This window comes from Pleurodeles waltl, chromosome 7 (assembly GCF_031143425.1).
Source record: "Pleurodeles waltl isolate 20211129_DDA chromosome 7, aPleWal1.hap1.20221129, whole genome shotgun sequence".
Taxonomy (NCBI): domain Eukaryota; kingdom Metazoa; phylum Chordata; class Amphibia; order Caudata; family Salamandridae; genus Pleurodeles; species Pleurodeles waltl.
Window position 1 is genome coordinate 1479961947 of NC_090446.1, and position 15435 is coordinate 1479977381.

The window sequence follows — 15435 nt, forward strand, 5'->3', positions numbered from 1 at the left end:
TTGGAAAAAAGTGTCAGGGCTGGGGAGGAGTAGCCTCCCCCAGCCTCTGGAAATGCTTTGATGGGCACAGATGGTGCCCATCTCTGCATAAGCCAGTCTACACCGGTTCAGGGATCCCCCAGCCCTGCTCTGGCGCGAAACTGGACAAAGGAAAGGGGAGTTACCACCCCCCTGCCCTGCACCTCCCAGGGGAGGTGCCCAGAGCTCCTCCAGTGTGCCCCAGACCTCTGCCATCTTGGAAATAGAGGTGTTGCTGGCACACTGGACTGCTCTGAATGGCCAGTGCCATCAGGTGACGTCAGAGACTCCTTCTAATAGGCTCTTACCTTTCTTACTAGCCTATCCTCCTTCCTAGGTAGCCAAACCTCCTTTTCTGGCTATTTAGGGTCTCTGCTTTGGGGAATTCTTTAGATAACGAATGCAAGTGATCATCAGAGTTCCTCTGCATCTCTCTCTTCACCTTCTGCCAAAGGATCGACCGCTGACTGCACAGGACGCCTGCAAAACCGCAACAAAGTACCAAAGACGACTACTGCAACCTTGTATCGCTTCTCCTGCCGCTTTCTCGCCTGTTTCCTGGTGGTGCATTCTCTGGGGGTAGCCTGCCTCCTCTCTGCACCAGGAGCTCTGAAGAAATCTCCCGTGGGATGACAGAATCCTCCCCCTGCAACCGCAGGCAACAAAAGACTGCATCACTGGTCCTCTGGGTCCCCTCTCAGCACGACGAGCGTGGTCCCTGGAACTCAGCAACTCTGTCCAAGTGACTCCCACAGTCCAGTGACTCTTCAGTCCAAGTTTGGTGGAGGTAAGTCCTTGCCTCCCCACTCTAGACTGCATTGCTGGGTACCGCATGATTTGCAGCTGCTCCAGGAACACCTCTGCAAGCTTCTTCACGACGTGGGACATCCATCCTCCAAAGGGGAAGTTCTTAGTCCTCTTCGTTCTTGCAGAATCCACAGCTTCCACCATCCGGTGGCAGCTTCTTTGCACCCTCAGCTGGCATTTCCTGGGCATCTGCCCACTCTCGACATTGTCGCAACTCTTGGACTTGGTCCCCTTGTTCCACAGGTACTCAGGTCCAGACATCCACTTTGGTTGCATTGCTGGTGTTGGTCTTCCTTGCAGAATTCCCCTATCACGACTTCTGTGCTCTCTGGGGAATAGAGGTGCACTTTACACCTACTTTTCAGGGTCTTGGGGTGGGCTATTTTTCTAACCCTCACTGTTTTCTTACAGTCCAAGTGACCCTCTACAAGCTCACATAGGTTTGGGGTCCATTCGTGGTTCGCATTCCACTTTTGGAGTATATGGTTTGTGTTGCCCCTATACCTATGTGCTCCTATTGCAATCTACTGTAACTTTACATTGCTTGCATTACTTTCTTTTGCTATTACTGCATATTTTTGGTATTGTGTACATATATCTTGTGTATATTTGGCATCCTCATACTGAGGGTACTCACTGAGATAGTTTTGACATATTGTCATAAAAATAAAGTACCTTTATTTTTAGTATATCTGTGTATTGTGTTTTCTTATGATATTGTGCATATGATACCAGTGGTATAGTAGGAGCTTTGCATGTCTCCTAGTTCAGCCTAAGCTGCTCTGCTATAGCTACCTTCTATCAGCCTAAGCTGCTAGAAACACCTCTTCTACACTAATAAGGGATAACTGGACCTGGCACAGAGTGTAAGTACCCCTTGGTACCCACTACAAGCCAGGCCAGCCTCCTACATGCACTCTTCCAGGATTTCCTTCGTGCACAGCCAAGCCTGGGTCACCGACACTCTAACCTGCAGTGCACAACCTTCTGAGTTGTCCTCCGGCGTCGTGGGACTCCCTTTTCTGACTTAGGGTGGACTCCGGTTCACTCCTCTTCTAAGTGCCTGTTCCGGTACTTCTGCGTGTGCTGCCTGCTTCTGTGAGGTCTCCCTGACTTGCTGGGCGCCCCCTCTGTCTCCTCATCCAAGTTGCGACAGCGTCGTTCCTCCTGGGCTACAGCAGCATCCAATAACCCTAACCGCGACCCTTGCAGCTAGCAAGGCTTGTTTGCGGTCTTTCTGCGTGGGAACACCTCTGCAAGCTTCTTCACAACGTGGGACATCCATCCTCCAAAGGGAAAGTTTCTATCCCTCTTCGTTCTTGCAGAATCCAGAGCTTCTACCATCCAGTGGCAGCTTCTTTGCACCCTCAGCTGGCATTTCCTGGGCATCTACCCCATCTCGACATTGTCGCGACTCTTGGACTTGGTCCCCTTGTTTCACAGGTACTCAGGTCCGGAAATCCACTGTTGTTGCTTTGCTGGTGTTGATCTTCCTTGCAGAAACCCCCTATCACGACTTCTGTGCTCTCTGGGGGTTGTAGATGCACTTTACACCTACCTTACAGGGACTTGGGGTGGGCTATTTTTCTAACCCTGACTGTTTTCTTACAGTCCCAGCGACCCTCTACAAGCTCATATAGGTTTGGGGTCCATTCGTGGTTCGCATTCCACTTTTGGAGTATATGGTTTGTGTTGCCCCTATACCTATGTGCTCCTATTGCAATCTATTGTAACTTTACACCGCTTGCATTACTTCCTTTTGCTATTATTGCATATTTTTGGTATTGCGTACATATATCTTGTGTATATTTGGCATCCTCATACTGAGGGTACTCACTGAGATACTTTTGGCATATTGTCATAAAAATAAAGTACCTTTATTTTTAGTATATCTGTGTATTGTGTTTTCTTATGATATTGTGCATATGACACCAGTGGTATAGTAGGAGCTTTGCATGTCTCCTAGTTCAGCCTAAGCTGCTCTGCTATAGCTACCTTCTATCAGCCTAAGCTGCTAGAAACAACTCTTCTACACTAATAAGGGATAACTGGACCTGGTGCAGAGTGTAAGTACCCCTTGGTACCCACTACAAGCCAGGCCAGCCTCCTACAGTATTGGCCTTGAAAACTCTTGCAGTATAAAATAATATATGTCCTGTGCTCCACAGCCACTGTATCAACATCATTGGACCTGGCCCTTTTACAGGGTCATTCCCCAACCTTTTTGCCTTTTCCTCCTTATTTTTTTTACCCTTTTTGGCTGACGTTATGACTCTAGGCACTTTTCCACCGCTAATCAGTGCTAAAGTGCATGTGCTCTCCATTGTAAACTTGGTTTGATTGGCTTATACCTAATTGGCATACTTAATTTACCTATAAGTCTCTTGTACAGTGGTATCTTTATACCCAGGGCCTGTAAATTAAATGCTACTAGTGGGCCTGCAGCGCTGCTTGCGCCACCCACTGAAGTAGCCCCTCAAACCAGTCTCAGGCCTGCTAGCGCAGGGCCTGTGTGCGCAGTTTTCTGCCACAGGGACCAGCCATCTAAATTTACTTGCCAGGCCCAGATCTCCCCTTTTACTACATGTAAGTCACCCCTAAGGTACGCCCTAGCTAGCCCTATGGGCAGGGTGCCATGTATGTAGAAGGCAGGACATGTGCCTAGTAATGTGGCCTGTCCTGCTAGTGTTAAACAGCCTATTTGGTTTCTCACTGCTGTGAGTTCTGCCTTTCATAGGATTGCATTGAAAATGCCCTGCCTTATGTGTAAGGGGTATTGTCTGATTAATGAGGGGTAGCGTAGGCATATTTGGTATGGTTGTAATGGTGGTGAGAAATGCTGCTTACTGGGGTACGTGGATTTTTTTGTTATCATGACAGAAATGCCCCTTCTAGAAAGTGAGCATTTCTCTGTCCTTATGAATCTGGTGTTTTGCAGTTTGACTCCAATCCATGTCTGGGCAGAGTGACAGCTGGGCTTTGTGCATACTTTTCAGACAGGCTGTACACAGGGAGGGTGGAGGTGTCACAGAGGTGCATCTGCATACTGAATAGTCTATCTGGGCTGGGAGAAGGGAGAGGTGGAGCACACCTGTGCCCTGGTCTCACACAATAGGGTTGTTTACCCCCAACTGATGTTTGGACCTGTGCTGGAGGAGAGAGGGGGCACTCCCAGAACCAGTAGTAACTGGTTGGAAACTCCTCGCCCCTTCTTTGTAAACACACTGTAAATGTGAATATAAGTACAGGGGAGTTTTCCCCACAATCTGGAGACACCTTGGAACTTACTTGGAACTGGACACAGCATGCTGGAGGGACTCACCAGGAACCGCCATGGACTGCTGCTCCTTTGCTGACCTGTGACCTGCTGGGTCACTAGGAGAGACTGCCATCTGCCTGCATCCCCCTTGCTGGCCTGCTGCTGGGCCCTGCCACATGTGCTCCTTCTTCCTTGATTTTGTCCCCCAGGGGCAGGGTGCTGTGGCCCCTGACCGCTGCAACTACTTAAAGCACGGGGAGTGCTTCATTTCACCCTATAGCGCTGGGAGAAGTGCTCTGCAGTAATTATCCTAGCGCCTGGAGAGCTTGTCCTTGCTGTTTGTTTGCGCTTGTAAGCGCTTTCCTGCCGCCGAGAATCACCGCCGCAGCCCAGGCGGGCTGCTCATGTAAAGTGCGAGGGACGCCCCTGGAGCCCCAGTAAAAGTGAAGCAAGGAGCGAGTGCACTCCTACCATGCCCCCGGGACGAACCGCATCAAACTTAAATGTATAAGGCAAAAGTACAATATGTTCAGAGTTGTAGCACGTACAAAAATACACAGTGAGTGCTCACCACCAGACTAAGGGGGCCATTACAACATTGGCGGTAAAAGCCGCTTACCGCCGTGCAGAAGACCGCCAGTAGACCGCCGCGGCAGCGGAATTCCGCCACAGCTATTATGACCCACATCTCGGAATCTGCCGAAATTCAGACACCGACACAAGTCCGCCACACCAAAGGTCAGTGATAAACTGGCGAAAACAATTCCTCCACCGTCACGCCAACAGAAACACGCCCATGCTATCACAACCCACGAATCCACGCGGCGGTCTTTCAACCGCGGTATTCCATTGGCGGTACACACCGCCGCACTCAAAATACACACACATCTCCAAAAAACTGCCACATTGGACAATTCAAAATACACACACCTGATACACATACAAACACAACTCCCACATACCCAATTCAATATAAAACACACACCCACATCACCCACAAACCCCTACGACCAAAAGTTTTGAGGAAGCCGAGAGACAGAGAGCACAGCAATTGAGAACCCCACCACACAGAGGCACACAACACCATCACCCATACAACATTCCACGCACAAAACACTACACACCACTACACATCACCACACATCAACACTTACACCACCCCACACATCACCCACACCACCCCATGTCACGCCAAAGACACCCCAGGTTTTCCGAGGAGGAGCTCAGGGTCATGGTGGAGGAAATCCTACGGGTAGAGCCACAACCATTTGGCTCACAGGTGCAGCACACCTCCATAGCCAGGAAGATGGAGCTATGGCGCAGAATCGTGGACAGGGTCAACGCTGTGGGTCAGCATCCAAGAAATCGGGAGGACATCAGGAAGAGGTGGAACGACCTACGGGGGAAGGTGCGTTCCGTGGTCTCCAGGCACAACATTACGGTACAGCAGACTGGCGGCGGACCCCCACCTCCTCCCCCACAACTAACAACATGGGAGGAGCAAGTCTTGACCATCATGCATCCTGAGGGCCTCAGAGGAGTCGGTGGCGGAATGGACACTGGTAAGTCAAATCTTAATTATCATATCCCCCACCCTACCTGCATGCTATGACACACCCCCACCCTCACCCCCTCCCCTAGCACTCCAACTCCTCACTAATGTACTAATAACACAAACCACTCATCCCAACACCAAGCCCTGCATGACACAACTAAGCATGGTCACCCCTCACCAAAGCATGCTCACTGCACATACCCATAACAACCCCCTAACCATCATTACACAAAACCACACACAGGAATGCTTGCACTGGGGTACACACACACCCACCCATTGCACACCATTACACACACACATGCAATAATCATGCTCTTATATCCCTGCAGGACCACTACGGAACGTCACCACACAGGAGGGTCCAGACATCTCCACTCCACCCACAGAAGAGGCCCACAGTGACGACAGCAGCTCTGCCCTACTGGATCCTGATGACCAGCCCGGACCATCGTGGGCCTCGGGACAGTCGGTTCCCCTTGCACAGGCACAGCCCAACACTGACCTTCCACCCTCTGGTAACACCAGCACAGCACCCACCCAGCGGGCCCATACCTCCGTACCCAGGACACGTCAATCAGCTGTGTGTCCACCACTACAGGGAACCCAGGATAACCCACCACCCCAACAACAACAGGGCCCTGGGGGCAGTGGTAGTGGGCACACGGTCCAGGGGACGGAGGCACAGGAACAGAGGGAACTGGGAGGGCTGCTGTGCGACAGGGGGGGGGACAGGCCCAGGGAACCCACTCTCCACGAGGCCCTATCCTCCATCATGGGAGCATACCACTACTCCCAGGAGACGATGGCGACAGTCCTGGACAAGTTTCAGGAGACCCAGCGCCTGCAGGAGGAGCAGTATTTGGGGTTCAGGGAGGAGCTCAGAACCATCAGCTCCGCCCTGGGCACCATCGTAGGGGTGCTGAAGGACATACAAAAGACCATGAGGGACACCGTGGCATTCCAAGGGGCCCCTGACACTAGCCTGGACGATGAACTGCCCACCACCTCCGCCGCGCTAGTGGACAGGACGCCCCACCACAGGACCACCACACCAGCACCCCACCCCCTGATAAAGGAGAACCACCCCGCAAGCGGTCCCTGAGATCCAGGAACAGGACAGAGCAACATCGCAAGACCCCCGCCAGGAAATGAGACCACCCTGATTGTCCTCCCACTGTCCCACTTTGTTACCCTGTCCATAGTTAAACTGCCCCAGCTCCACTTCCTATACCCATATGGGCAGTGCACCTGTGCGACCAATAGACTGGACTCTGCCATGGACATTCCTCCACCATCCCCCATCACCATATTACAACCCCCCTCCATTTTTGAACACTTAAATAAACACCCTTGAAGCACAAAACAATCTGGAGTCAGTCTGTGATTTGGTACATTTGTATAATCAAAATGCGTTTTCAATTGTAATGCCAACATACCTATGTCACACATCACAAGGCCATGAAGGATGCAAGCAGATGACACACGTTGGTAACCACACCTGTGAAACCGTAATGGAAAGGTACAACTCAGTTACCAAATACTGCTACTAAATGACAGACAGGATAGAGGTAGAAGTGTGAAAGTGAATGTAATTGTAAAATAAAATGTTCTCACCTGTGTGTCACTGGAAATATTGCTGTATGACTGACTCCCTGTTGTCTATGTCTTCTTCCTCAGCTTCATCCTCATCACTGTCCACAGGCTCTACAGCTGCCACAACACTGCCATCTGGACCATCCTCCTGCAGAAAAGGCACATGGAGTCGCAAAGCAAGATTGTGAAGCATCGAGCAGGCGATGATGATCTGGCACACCTTCTTCGGTGAGTAGAATAGGGAACCACCTGTCATATGTAGGCACCTGAATCTGGCCTTCAGGAGGCCGAAGGTGCGTTCAATCACCCTCCTAGTCCGCCCATGGGCCTCATTGTAGCGTCCCTCTGCCCTGGTCCTGGGATTCCTCACTGGGGTCAATAGACAGGACAGGTTAGGGTAACCAGAGTCCCCTAATAGCCACACACGGTGCCTCTGGAGTTGACCCATCACATACGGGATACTGCTATTCCGCAGGATGTAGGCGTCATGCACAGAGCCAGGGAACATAGCATTCACCTGGGAGATGTACTGGTCTGCCAAACATACCATCTGTACATTCATAGAATGGTAACTCTTCCGGTTCCTGTACACCTGTTCACTCCTGTGGGTGGGGACCAGAGCTACATGGGTGCCATCAATAGCACCTATGATGTTGGGGATATGTCCAAGGGCATAGAAGTCACCTTTAACTGTAGCCAAATCCTCCACCTGAGGGAAAACGATGTAGCTCCTTACGTGTTTCAGCAGGGCAGACAACACTCTGGACAACATGTTGGAAAACATAGGCTGGGACATCCCTGATGCCATGGCCACTGTTGTCTGAAAAGACCCACTTGCAAGGAAATGGAGCACTGACAGCACCTGCACGTCAGGGGGGATTCCAGTGGGATGGCGGATTGGTGACATCAGGTCTGGCTCCAACTGGGTACATAGTTCCTGGATAGTGGCACGGTCAAACCTGTAGGTGATGATTAAATGTTGCTCCTCCATTGTCAGCAGGTCCACCAGCGGTCGGTACACCGGCGGATTCCGCCATCTTCTCAAATGTCCCAGTTGACGGTGCCTAGGAAGGACAACAGCGACCACAGAGTCAACAAATTTGCAGGTATGTACCCACAGATACACAGAACACGACACCAAACACAAAACTTTTCCTGTATGTGTGTTGAGTGTAGGCCTAGGTATGTGTGACGCAGTAGTAAATGAAGCCATGTGGGCCCCTGAAATGGCGGCTGCCTGACCTCTAAACTGGGACAATGGGATGTGAGGTATCTGCGCTGGCGTTGTACACCGTTGCGGTAGGCGATCGTAGTCCGTGGTGCAATGCTGCATTGGTTAACATTGGACCCTATGGGTCCAAGGAGCCAATGATGAAGTGCGCCGGCGGTGATGATACGCACCGCTGCGGACGTCACAGCCGCGAACGTGACCGCCATTTTCTATCTGTTCAATCACTCGATACCTGATCTTCGACAGGAGAGGACCTACACTGCAAGTGCTGCTGTGACCTCGTCTGGAAGAGACAATGGCTGCTGCGTCTGGGGAAAGGGCCCCTGCCTTCACTGATCAGGAGTTGGAAAAGCTCGTGGACGGGGTCCTCCCCCAGTACACGCTACTCTACGGTCCTCCAGACCAACAGGTAAGTACACAGGGAGCACGTTGTATGGGCTATGCCTGGGTGGAGAGGGCTGGATGTTAGTTGGAAGGGTGCAGAGTTCAGGGAACATGAAGGACTGTGAATGCATGTGCCACATGGCAAGGGTAGGGATGGGGGCCACTCACATTGACGGTGCAGTTGGTAATGACTTCTCTTCTTCCCCTGTGCATGTCATGTAGGTCAGCGCCCACCAGAAGAAGGACATATGGCGTGCCATCGCCAAGGACATCCGGACCCTGGGGGTCCACCAGAGACGGGGCACCCACTGCCGGAAAAGATGGGAGGACATTCGCCGCTGGAGCAAGAAGACGGCAGAGACTCAGCTGGGGATGGCCTCCCAACGTGGGAGGGGTGCCCGTCGCACCATGACCCCCCTGATGTTCAGGATCCTGGCGGTGGCCTACCCGGAGTTGGATGGGTGCTTGAGGGCATCACAGCAGACACAAGGGGGTGAGTACACTCTCATTCTGGGGACTTTGCGCGCAGTGAAGGGGTCTGGGTGGGGGAGGAGGGCTGTGGGTTTCCCTAGGCCAGGACGCGTTACGTAGGCTAGGCCCCTCCGTAATGCAGGCCATGTGGCACTCCACCCCACCTCAGTAGAGTGCCAAGTACAGGTATACATGCCGCTGTGGCATCTATGTGTGCAGATGTCCACCATAGCCATGTAGGCCAGATCCCAGGAATTGCATCAGTAGAGGCCAAGAGCACGGCGTAGTGCAGGGGGCTGCAGTGTCTGTATTGTCCGCCAACGGTAGCGGTAAGCCATGCACTCAACCTGTCTTTCTTCTGTCGCCCCCCTCCCTTTTTGTGCTCTCCTTGTTCTTTTGTGCATCAGCATCATCAGTCGGAGGTACAGTGGCACCGGAGCACGAGGGGGCTGCATCCCACATGGCCGTGGCTGGCCACACCACAGACTCTGAATACACCAGTTGGACGGAGGGCGAGGGGGGCTTCACGTCGGTCACCGGATCACCAAACAGTGACACAGACTCGTCCGCCGATGGGAGCTCCCTTGTGGTGGTGGCACCATCCGTGCCCCCCACTTCTACAGGTACAGCCGCCACCTCACCTACCAGCACCGCCCTCCCAGCAGCCCCTCAGCGTTCGCCCCGTGCCCGCTCACCCAGGAGGGTGGGCATCACCTTCTCCCCAGGCACCTCAGCCCCTGCCCCTGTCACCCCTGCTGCCCTCAGTGAGGAGGCCATTGACCTCCTCAGGTCACTCACTGTTGGGCAGTCTACCATTGTGAATGCCACCCAGGGTGTAGAAAGGGAGTTGCAACACGGTAATGCATTCCTGGAGGGCATTCATTCTGGTCAGGCTGCCCTTCATCGAACCCTGCAATCTCTGGCCTCAGCACTGATGGCAGCCATTGTCCCTGTGTCTAACCTCCCCCCTCCAACTGCCTCCACCCAGACCCAATCCCCTGTACCCCAGCCTATCCCAAGCACACCATCAGACAAGCATGCATGCACCTCAACACACAAAAGTAGCTCAGGCAAACATAAGCACCACACAACCCACAGGCACTCACACAAGCATCACCCACATACAGACACAGCAACATCCACTGCCTCCACTGTGTCCCCCTCGTCGTCGTCTCCCTCCTCCCTCCCAGTGTCGTCTACACTCTCACCTGCATGCACTACATCTACAGGCACTAGGCTTGCACCAGAACACCCAGAACCACACCCCGCTCACCTGCACTCACCACCCCCACTACCATTTACACGTCCCCTGTGTCCACCCCCAGTGTGTCTGTGATGCCCCCTCCCAAAGTACACAAACGCGGGCACCCACACACCCAACATCCATCCACATCCACTTCCAGTACCTGCACCTGCACCCAAATCACCTAAAGTTACACCTCCTACAACCACCTCCTTTTCCTCCACTCCCAGACCCCCTTCAGCTACCCATCCCAGTCTTCGTCAGCAACTCTTTCTCAGCAATGTTGATCTCTTTGCCCCCAACCCTCCAATTGATAGGTCCCGTAGTAGCACCTCAGCCAAAAAAAGTCCAGTACCAGTGGTGCGTGTTAAAGGTGTGTGGAGTGCACCGGCCACCAGGGCAGCCAGTGTGACACGGAGCCAAAGCACTGCCAGTCCACCCCCTGTAAAGCACCTCAAGTTGGAAAGTGGCCGACGGGACAGGGTGAAGACTCCTGGCGGCAAAACTGCTCACAAGGGCCCTAGGGGGAGTGCAGAGTCAGCTGTGACTCCTCCAAAGGTGGTGAAGGGCCAGAAGAAGTCTGCACAGTCTGGGAAGAGCAGCACGGCGGAGAAGGGCGCCATCCTCCTCGGCGGCCGGGATGCCACCGCCAGCACTGTCCTCACTAGTCAGGAGACCACCGCCAGAGTCATTGCCCAGGAGGGAAGCACAATCGTCACTGGTCCTGAGACCACCGCCAGAGTCATTGCCCAGGAGGGCAGCAGTATCGTCACTGGTCAGGAGACCACCGCCAGAGTCAGTGCCCAGGAGGGCAGCAGTATCGTCACTGGTCAGGAGACCACCGCCAGAGTCATTGCCCAGGAGGGCAGCACAATCGTCACTGGTCAGGAGACCACCGCCAGAGTCATTGCCCAGGAGGGCAGCACAATCGTCACTGGTCCTTAGACCACCGCCAGAGTCAGTGCCCAGGAGGGCAGCACAATCGTCACTGGTCAGGAGAACACCGCCAGAGTCAGTGCCCAGGAGGGCAGCACAATCGTCACTGGTCCTGAGACCACCGCCAGAGTCAGTGCCCAGGAGGGCAGCAGTATCGTCACTGGTCCGGAGACCACCTCCAGAGTCAGTGCCCAGGAGGGCCCCGGCAGCCACAGCCCCGCTGGGCAATGAGGGACCGTCATGCCACACACCAATGCACAGGTCAGTGACCGCCATGGCAAAGCACCGCTGAACAGGGCAAAGACCGACATGGCAAAGCACCGCTGAACAGGGCAAGGCACCGCTGAACAGGGCAAAGACCGCCATGGCAAAGCACCGCTGAACAGGGCAAGGCACCGCTGAACAGGTCAGAGACCGCTGAACAGGTCAGAGACCGCCATGGCAAAGCACCGCTGAACAGGGCATGGCACCGCTGAACAGGGCAAAGACCGACATGGCAAACCACCGCTGAACAGGGCAAAGACCGCCATGGCAAAGCACTGCTGAACAGGGCAAGGCACCGCTGAACAGGGCAAAGGCCGCCATGGCAAAGCACCGCTGAACAGGGCAAGGCACCACTGAACAGGGCAAAGACCGCCATGGCAAAGCACCGCTGAACAGGGCAAGGCACTGCTGAACAGGGCAAAGACCGCCATGGCAAAGCACCGCTGAACAGGGCAAGGCACCGCTGAACAGGACAAAGACCGCCATGGCAAAGCACCGCATAACAGGGCAAAGACCGACATGGCAAAGCACCGCTGGACAGGGAAAAAACCGCAACATCAAGCATCGTTATCCCATGTGCAGCTGGGACAGTGACGGAACAGGAATCGTCACGGGGAGCCTGATGCATTCTGGGCACCAGTCCCCCTCCAGAACCAGTGGAGACTGTTATCCACTTGAGAGACTGTGGCTTTGCACTCCCCAGGATGTAACAGTGGGCAACCCACCCACTGTAGAGACTTGAGAGACTGTGGCTTTGCACTCCCCAGGATACATCAATGGGCATGGAGCCCCGTCGTGGATCTGGCGTGGTGCTGTAATCCGGCTGAGGTGCCCCCCCCACTTCCCTTCCCCCTGAGGTGCCTGTTGTATTTCTATCTGATGCCCCTGCAGTGTTCTCTCCGATTGTGGACAGGTATCTAGTGTGGGCCTCGCCCATGCATTTTGGGCCCAGTGGTGCACGGTCATTGATATGTGCATACCTGCACTACTTCTCGTAATATATGAAATCTGGAATGTGTATCTGTATATATTTGGTAACTGTATTTTGATACATTACAATGTTTGAACTGAATTCCTTTTGTCTTTGCATTCTTCCGGGGGGGGGGTTGTTACTGTGCTGTTTGGGAATGCATTGGTGTGTGTGTTGTAGTGGGTGAGGGTGGGGTTGGGGGTGGGGGTGTTGCGTGTGTGTCCCCCTGACTTTTGCCTCCCTCCTCCCCTATGTTGTAGGTGCAGTACTCACCGTTGTCTTCGGCGCCTACGTAGATGGTGATCGTAGAGGAGCAGAAAGACAAGCGCAGGAAGTATTTGTAGTTCGGGCTCCATGGTGGCCTCCTTCCTTGTGGGATGTGTTCAGGTGAGCGTTTTCCTACTGCAAACGCTGTTTCCGCTGTGTTTTTATCCACGGTGAATCCGCCCCGGAAAAGGTGGCGGATTGGCGGGTTGTGATACTGTGGCGTTACTTTGTCTTCCGCCTGTCTGTTGGCGGTGATCGCCGCGATGCTTGTCCGTACCGCCATGGCGGGCGGAGTGTTAAAGTGGCTGTCTATGTTGGCGGTTTCCGCAACGGTCATAATTCCCTTTTTTTGTCCGCTGGCCTGTTGGTGGTATTACCACCGCTTTAACACCGACCGCCAGGGTTGTAATGACCACCTAAGTTACCAGAGTAGGCCAAATATGCCCAGTACATGTTGAAAAGCACTGTACTGTAATACCACACACATACAAGTAACACACACAGAAAAACGCACTACCATAACACCATATTAAACAGAGTGCATGCCACAAACCGGCTACTGGACTGATGCTGCATTTAAACCCCACTCTTGAAAGTCTGACACACTCAACAAGCTGTTGAACTCAATATGTCTATGTCATGTGGTCTTACCATCATGCCACCATCTGCATCTTGAGAGGTCTTTGTCTGAGTGGTGTGGAAGACCTATGCCAAGAGAAAACACAACAGAGAGTTGCCCAATGTCTTGGACACAGTCCAATGATGCAGAGCTTGCCTATGACACATTCCCTATCTGGGACTCAAGGGAAGCCTTTCTGCTTGATTCCTGTATCAATTAATGTACATTTCATGTCACAATGCAACCACATGACTTGGTTACATCACTTAAAAATTCATAAACCTACACATGTGCATGTGTAGGTGGCTACGTCTTCACTTGTGTATCTGAGCCTCCCAGCTAGTACCCCATTGCTGCCCCTTCGCTTGGATCTGGGGTTCAGACCTCTAGAAGAGGAGATCAGACTTAGGGGCATATTTATACTTTTTCATGCACAACTGCGCCAACGCAGTTGTGCGTCATAAATTTCACCGCCGGCTAACGCCATTCCAACGCACCATGCGGGCGCCTTATTTATGGAATGACGTTAGTCAGCGCTGCGGACTGGTCTGAGTAAAAAAAAAAATGACTCACACCAGGCAGCAACGGCGTATGGGAAAATGGGGGTTGTGCGTCAAAAAATGGTGCACGTCAGGTCTGAGGCAAAAATCAGGCCTCAAACCGGACTTGCGCCATTTTTTTTTTACGCACAATCCCCATTGACATGACTCCTGTCTTAGCAAAGACAGGAGTCATGCCCCCTTGCCCAATGGCCATAGTGGCATGTAGGGGGGCCCAAATCAGGCCCCCCTATGCCACTTAAAAAAACGTTAAAAAATACGTACCTGAACTTACCTTTAGTTCCCTGGGATGGGTCCCCCCATCCATGGGTGTCCTCCAGGGGTGGGCAAGGGTGGCAGGGGGTGTCCCTGGGGGCAGGGGAGGGCACCTCTGGACTCCTTCCAAGCCCACAGATCCCTTAACGCCTGCCCTGACCCAGGCGTTAAAAAACGGCGCACATCAGGCTGTGCGCGGTTTTTTAAGGCCCACCCCCTCCTGTGCATCAAAATGACGCTGGGGTATAAATAAGGCGCACAGGCCTTAAAGTCATTTTTTGGAAGGGAACGCCTACCTTGCATGTCATTAACGCAAGGCAGTTTCCCGCTCCCAATAAATGACGCACATGGTGGAATTTTGACGTCCACGGGGTAGGGCGTCAAAGTTTAAATATGGGGCAAGGTTTGCGCCGAATGTGCGTCAACATTTTTGATGCACATTCGGCACAAACAGAGTATAAATATGCTTTTACTCTTTTGCTGGAGAATATGGGCAACTCCGGAGTTAAAATCCTATAGATCTGCCCTTGAGGAAGTTCTAGGGTATGCCAGGGTGAATAGATGACCTTGGCTGAGATACGTCAAGATTACTTTGGAACAGATGGAGAAGCACCATTTGTGGGATAAGCCAGGAGGGGCATGCCGCTCCATCTCATGAGTGGAACTCACCAAATGTTACAGGGCCTACAAACTTTCCAACATGTTTATGGTGAATTCCCAAGGCAACTTGACCTCACGATTCCTGTGTTTCAAGGTCTCCTATTGTTTGGAAAGCTGCCTTGATACAATTCAGGTGCCCCTGATGAGAAAGCTATACCTCTATTTAGGCATGGCACCCTTCCAATTAGTTCCTTCACAAGTAGGTGGAGTCTGAAGGGACAATTGTTGGTGGATAGTCTGTGCCCATCATTTGGTCAGGGGGATGAGACAGAGGTGCAAGTTCTCTTCTTTTGTTCAATCTATAGGAGGTTTAGATCTGTTTGGATAATCCTAGTCTGTC